The sequence below is a fragment of the Colletes gigas genome, unplaced genomic scaffold, assembly GCF_013123115.1.
Source record: "Colletes gigas isolate AHSC1104 unplaced genomic scaffold, ASM1312311v1 Colletes_gigas_Sc00039, whole genome shotgun sequence".
Lineage (NCBI taxonomy): Eukaryota > Metazoa > Arthropoda > Insecta > Hymenoptera > Colletidae > Colletes > Colletes gigas.
Window position 1 is genome coordinate 842,572 of NW_025106668.1, and position 7,407 is coordinate 849,978.

A 7,407-nucleotide genomic window follows, 5' to 3' on the forward strand; every position below is an offset into this window, starting at 1 on the left:
GGAATATTAAATGGGAAACCAGTTATGTCCGATGCTAAAAATTAAGCGTGACCGGAAGTACGTTTGTACGATAAGTAAACGTTATGTAAAATTCAAGATGAACTCGCGTGGCAGGTGAGTCGCGATTATGTGTCATACTCCGAGATTAAGAGCGGTGCGAGTCGATTTTACTTTTAAATGAACGCAAGATACTCAGATTGGGAAACAGGAATACGAAGGTAGTTCAGTTTGTTCCTTTTGCTTTCCAAGTTGATATTGAATGTAACAGATGAGTCCTTAATGTTTTGAAATGCCAAAGCTCTGTTCATTTTATATATCACGAATTATTTATAAAATCTGTTAAAGAACCGAACGTTTCCACACTGTCGACTCTGTATTCTTGATGCGGTGGTGCGATGCTTTATTACAAAACGAATTATTAAATTAAATAATCCTTTAGAGTAATGTTGATAATATCAGAATTAATTTCTTAACGCTTCGGTTGAATTAACTTACACTTGCGATCGAAAGGAAAAAGTGAAATATTCGGATCAACGATAAAATACTGATTCGAGTTCTTATTAAAAATGTACATCATTTTAATGGCATCCTGTAGCAATCTATCTTTTTAACGTACATATGCATTCGACATTATACATATTCTCAGTTATAATTCTGTTTCTATTTTCAATAAGAGATGAATCTTACACGTTCACTTAATCACTCGTTTCTGTTAAGAAAAGAATTCTCGAAACGAAAGAGGCGATAGACAGTTTGCACGCGTAAAAGATCGAGATATGTAAATGAGCGCGCAGAGATAAGACGACGTAAGGAGAAAGCAGCAGGAAGTACGCACGGAGCAAAGTAAATTAAATGACGACGTTAGCGTTCTAGGGCCAAAGAGAAGATAAGATGCCGTGGAACTTGGATACATTAGTGAATTAGTTACGTTAGCGGTTTGGGATTTAGTTCTCTAATCAAGTGAACGAAGAGTGAAGGCTGCGGCAATTGATGTAAAGGTAGAACTTCCCGGGGACCAATTACTCGACCACGGTAAAGGTACAAGTTCTCTGTCGTAATCGACGAGGGGATTACGGCTGCGCGTTAAGTATATTACGCATAGAATAATTTTCCGTTTAAACGAAACAACATATCATGACGGTCAGCAATTAATCACGCAACGTATGCAAATATCTTTGACGGAAGTTTTTTAGAATTTTTGATAATACCTATAATATAGGAGATGTATTTTAACGTTTTTAACATAAAATAAATTATCGTATAAAAAACAGTGCATGAGACATAGTATCAATTCTGACTGATAGGTACGAGGGTCATGTTCGATAAGTCCTTAGAAAAAGATAGAAAAGCAAATTATTTTAGGTAGATTTTTTTTTTATTTTTCAACACAATCTCCTTTTAGCTCTATACGCTTTTCCAAGCGTTTCCTCAACTTTTTTAGGTCCTCGAAATAGGCATCTGTTTGGGCGGTGACCTACTCGTTCGACATGCACCGTTGTCCGCCGAGCAATTTTTTTAAGTTTGGAAATAAAAAAAAAAGGTCACGCAAGTGCATTTGCAGCAAAGCAATGGATAGCGTATAGATGTAAACGGACGAGATTAATGTGGTAAACACGTGGTCGACGACTCGCAACTTTAACTGCTCGTGTTTACCTTAACGTTACGAAGTAGCAAGAAACGTGGTTGATTTTACGGAACATGCGTACCAGGGTGGTCTTTATTTTTCAACTTCTGATTTTTTGCCTTGCTACCCGTCTAAATTGTGATACTAGGGAAGAAAATGATATATGCAAAATTTCATAGTGATTGGATGATGGTAACCGGCGCCATATTTAAATTAAAGTTTTAAAATTATAGTAATTTCACGTTAATTTAGGACATAATTGTGTTTCGATATTTTAAAAGTATCTACATCTATTTTTTAAACGAAAGAACAATCTCTTATGTTAGATGTACGTATTACAGTGTAATAGCAATGCTAAGCTTAGCTTGTAACGAAGTGTATGAATCTAAACCACTGGAATCAACTAAAGTACTGAAATACTTTCACAGTCACGTTCGTATAACCAATCAGTACTCGTTCAACAACAGATACAACTAAATAACACCTGCTGTTTCATTAGAATACCGCGAACCGGAACAAGTAATATCTCATTTAACTTGCAGTACGTCTTCACATTCTTCGACGAATAATCGTCGCAGACTGTGCAATTTAAGCCTCATAACTTTACGAGCTGACATATTTCAGACACTTTGGGGTAATAAATTGTGATATAATGAACATATACAAGAAGTACGTGACTAAGAATATGCATAAGATATTTTGTATAGGTTATAACACTACATAACATATATTTGATAAATAAAAAGAAAATAGCCTTTTCATTATTACTTGAAAAACCGTTTACTGTAGAGCAATTTGTAGTAATTTTGTTTAGCTTTGTTCATGCTTTTATCTATGCCTACGTAAAATGTATTAGTAAGCTCAATATTCTGAAATAATAATAAAAATAATATCGTACTGTAAATTGGAAGTAACGCGTGACATTAAAATGAAAAATCATTGCGTATCATAAGTATACGTATAACAACATTCCAACGTATCGCTGTAGTTTTACTTTAATGCGGATAATAATTATATAAATAAAACAATAGTTCCACAGATGTGTCAGCTACAACATTTATTATGTTATTTCTTCTGTATTAAAGAAGATATTGTTTATGTATTTATGACGTGCACCTAAAGGATTCACAGAGATTTATGGAGACACGTCTTTTATGGAATTCTACTTTAATACACAATTACCAGAATCCAAGATAGGACACAGAATTCCAATGGCACCGAACAAATTCGCGAAAGATTCGAAGGGCATGGGGCGCGAATTAAACCCACTTGGAGCGCGAGGAAGCTGTTTTCCTAAGGCCAGCGTCCGGTTTGAAATTACAATACCTAGCCGCGCGAACAGTTTCCGAGCGCGTCCGCGAAAGCGGATTACCATTCGTAATCGCGCAAGAAAAATATGAGCCGCTCGGGTTGCCGACTAGCCCGAGACACGAGTCATTTGCGCGAGGGTAACGTTATTATTCGGCACTCGTTATCTCGGAATTCCTGCCGCGAAGTTAAGAAGGACGAACTCGCCATAATTCCAAGGGGCAAGGATGGAGCGTAATTCTTACCAGCGGTCCTGCGACCACGACGCACGGTTACGACTCGCTTTAACCGGATCCTTCCTCTTCGTCGAACCCTCAGCGCCGCGTACAAAGTCGCGGTCTAAGCGTTGCCATGTCGGTTAAAACAATTATTCTCAACTTTCTTCCAATCGTCGTCATTTTCCAAGTTTCATTTGTCTTTATAGCACGTGCCTATTCCAACCGTTGCTTGTTGGTAAAATTAATAAAAGTATACTAATTGTACAAATATATTATCATATGTGAATTTATATTTTTCAGCATTCATACTTTCAATGAAATCGCAGACATTGTTAACTACTTTTGTAATAATAGGGATTACATAAATTTGTTACAAAGAAATAGATTTTTAACTACAGTAATGATTCTTAATAGCAACCCCCAGACGTAATTCGTAAGTTGAACATTTCTATCCATTCCGACTGGGGGATCCATCTTGGAGTCAGTAAAGCGGGAGAGCCCGCGCACCTCGAAGTTTAAAGTAGCTTCGAACAGGTAACTCGCGGTTGTTGGTCGCAATAACTTCTTTACAATTGATTCCATGCGGTGTTGGTGCTCCACGGTAATGCAGTATCTGATATTTGTCAGAGCTCCTTCTGTGTTCTGTCCCTTGCGTCGCGTGATAAACGGGACAGCCCGGCCCCCGCGTTGCCTTTATGCGTGTGCACGTGCCCCCGCTTAACTATGGCGTAACTACTGGGTCGCCGAGCTGATGACAAAGTGCATCGTATAAATACACAGTGTGAATGCGCGCGGTTATTTTTTCGAGGATAAAACCTTTGAATACGGAATTCACAAAGTGCAACCAATGAAAGATGTACAACCAACGAAGAGAGTCGAAAGAATTTGTCTTCGAATAAAAATAACCTGCCTAACCAAACACCTGTCTAACTATAAATCTAAATTCGTTTATTGTATCAAGAAACAATTCTAAATTCGCAGCCATTAGCTCGGTGTTAGCCATGATAGAAAAGCTTTTTTATCGTGGGTAACATCGATTACCAGGTCTCACCAGAAAGAAGCAATGTTCCTTCGATCTTCTAGTTTAGTTGTACCAAGTAATTGTTTCGTTTAAAAAGGGATGAAGGTAAATCGAGGGAGACGCGATGTCGATCAGCAGTGATCGACGCAAGGAACGAGAGAACGAGTCGAGAGAAGCTACTTGTTAAATAATTACTTGGCAATATTGGGAGACGCATACAATAGAGAGTTAAAATTAACGTCGAAGCTCAAGTCTAGTCATATACATGTACTTCCAAAAAATGAAATAAAAAATTGATTTTTTTCAGTTCTCACACGAGACTACCCCCTTAACGATGAATTTTATTGTACAGATCAATTGGTGAAAAATGTATGCGTTTAAATAATATATTGGAAAATAAGCTTAAGATTAATTCTAGTAGAAAAATCGGCACGAATTTATGAGACGACCTGATACATTGTCGAACGACATTGAACGGAGTGACAAACAATTCTATCGTTTTATGTTAAATTTCGGAGGTGATACAAGTCAAGTAGGCGTTAACTTACACCGGTCTCCCTGGTACTTATCTTTGTACCGGTCTCTCGCTATCTTGTCCGTATTTCCGTGAAAATAAGTTTCCCCCTCCCCGCGTGTTGCATTATTCATAAAGCCGAACCGCGACAGTGACTTATTGCTCCGTGGCACGTGAGGGAGAACGATAGGGATTTGAATAAATTCAGCTAGATTTTCTGACCGACGCCGCGCGACGTATTCCTTGCAGTTTAAAATTCATTGCCCCGCAGGTATGTCTCCGCGGCAACGCGTTATAATATTGAATGCATCGCGAGGAAGTTGTTTATGCGCGTCTTTTCATTTCGTATTCTAACGTCGACGATATCCCGCGTTGACCCTTTGACCGACGGCCCTCGGACCCTCATGGCGAACGCGCGCTTCTTCTTCTTCTTCTGGATATCGTGTTTCGGGTCTCGCGCATTCATCTTGTCTCGTTTTCGCCGAGGATCGAAATAATTCTCGCGGCGAACTGTGGTGTTAGTTTTCACGGGCGCTTATTACGAAAACTGCGCCTTTTGATTTACTTCTCCGTTCTCGTATTATGTTTCTGTTTACATCTACTTTCCTTTTTAAACCTCCTGGCTAGGCAGGCTAATTTACGCAGGGTGTTCGGCATCTATACGTAAAAAATTTAAGGGATGATTCTAGAGGCCAAAATAAGACGAAAATCAAAAATAGTAATTTGTTAATTGAGATTTTATTTAAAAGTTATTAATATTTAAAGATCGATAAATTACTTAAGACATACTGATCGGATAAAAGAATGGCATTATTATTATACATATATGTATTGTAACTTGCTAAGTTTGTTTTAAATATTTTTGTAATTCTAAATATAAATTTTTAAAAACACCTTTTGTCCATTAGACAGAAGTAAATTTTTGCAATTACACAAGCACAAGTTTAGTCTACGAGCAGTCCGTTGTATTGTACGTCGTTAGTTCTTAAATTAGTATTCTGACTTTTAATAAAGTATTATTAAGGGGAATACAACAACCTACTACTAAAATATTACAAGTATTTATAATTTATTGTACGGTGGAACTTTACTATATTTTTACTGTTTCTACGAACGATTCGTGCAAGACTAGGGCGACGCCTCGTACGTCACCAGTGTCGCCACCTTCTACCGTGATGACGAATTAGGACACATCCCTAGCGAGTAAGCGCCCTCTAGGTAACTAGGCGTACCCTTGTAACATTCTTCCACTCTGGCCTCTTGTCCCTACATTACTTATAGTTCGTTACTATATAGTAAATAACTAGATTGTGGAAACCGCTCGCAACATCACTAAATATTGTATTCAAGCTTATTCGAGTATTAACCGTTATATTTATACATTAGCAAGTATTATATTCAATCACTTGTTGCGTCCGAATCGGCGGTCTAGGGGGATAAGGAGGTGGGTTGATGCCCATGGAGTTTAGAATTTCCCTTAATGACTGTAATGTAGGTACTTTGCTAAATAAATAGGTCTCGAAATTTTAATCCTCAAAAATAGCGGAGAAGTCACGTCTGTATCGTAGACCCACCGATCCTGAACGCGGCCGTTAAGTAAGTTTAGAATATTCTGTTTTCCCGACTTGAATCGCGGACTCGATGGTGATTAATCCAGTTCCAATAGATTCCCGTGGCGGCGCTATGTGTACTAAACTCGAATTCACGCGATAGCGTAACAAAGATATGGCGACGCGCTAGGACAATTCCTCAGCTCGGATGCACCATCTATGTTACTAGCGATAATCTCTGGTCACCACAAGTGCTTATTTGTGACTAAATCACTGACTATGTACTTACACTGATCTACACGCAGCCAAGTCCAGTACTGCAGTACTGGCCATGCTGTACAAGAAACAATAAAGATGCAAGAGTCTGATTTTGCACTTGATAGAAGGGGTACGCAACATTTGCGTGTTTCTGTCTATCCAATGCAACATCGGACTCTTGCAGCTTTATTTGCAAGGCTGATCTCGTATACTCGTAATCGAGCATAGTGTGCGAAAGTGAAACGAGAAATTCCTGATGCCCCCAGTGCGCGATCTAGTAACACTGTGTTAGAGCTATATGATAGATCTTGTCAAGAAGGGGTAAAGTTTGCATTTGAGCACCATATACCGTTTCAAACGGTCGAAATGAATACACCCGGTCATACATATGACATCAAAAAATTATAATTTAGTAGCAGAATATCTCGGAAACTATAAATTTTATAATAGATGTACATAATACATTTTTTCTTAGATTATTTTATTATGTTTTACCATAGAATTAGATATCCTATTTTGAAAAACGAATTTGACCTTTAAATCGTCCCTATGTCTTCACTTGTAAAAAAATTATTATTACTGTATCATGTTCCCTTTGATAATATACAATATTTGTCAAAAATACTTCCTCATATTATTTAAAATAGCCGTGATATGGTGGTCCGTTTCTAATTGTATATTGTATATACATTCTTGTAAATAAAGTGTTAACAAATTATAATTGCTATTGTTATCGATGTTATAATTTTCAAAATTACTTTTACACTTTCTAAGTAACTTCAACAAATAAATAAACATAAATTTATGAAACAGAAAACATTGCTCACCAATGTATCCAACATTACAAATTATTGTTCTCTATATGTTTCAAGATATTTTATCGAAAATTGTAACGTTTAAATAACAACATATAT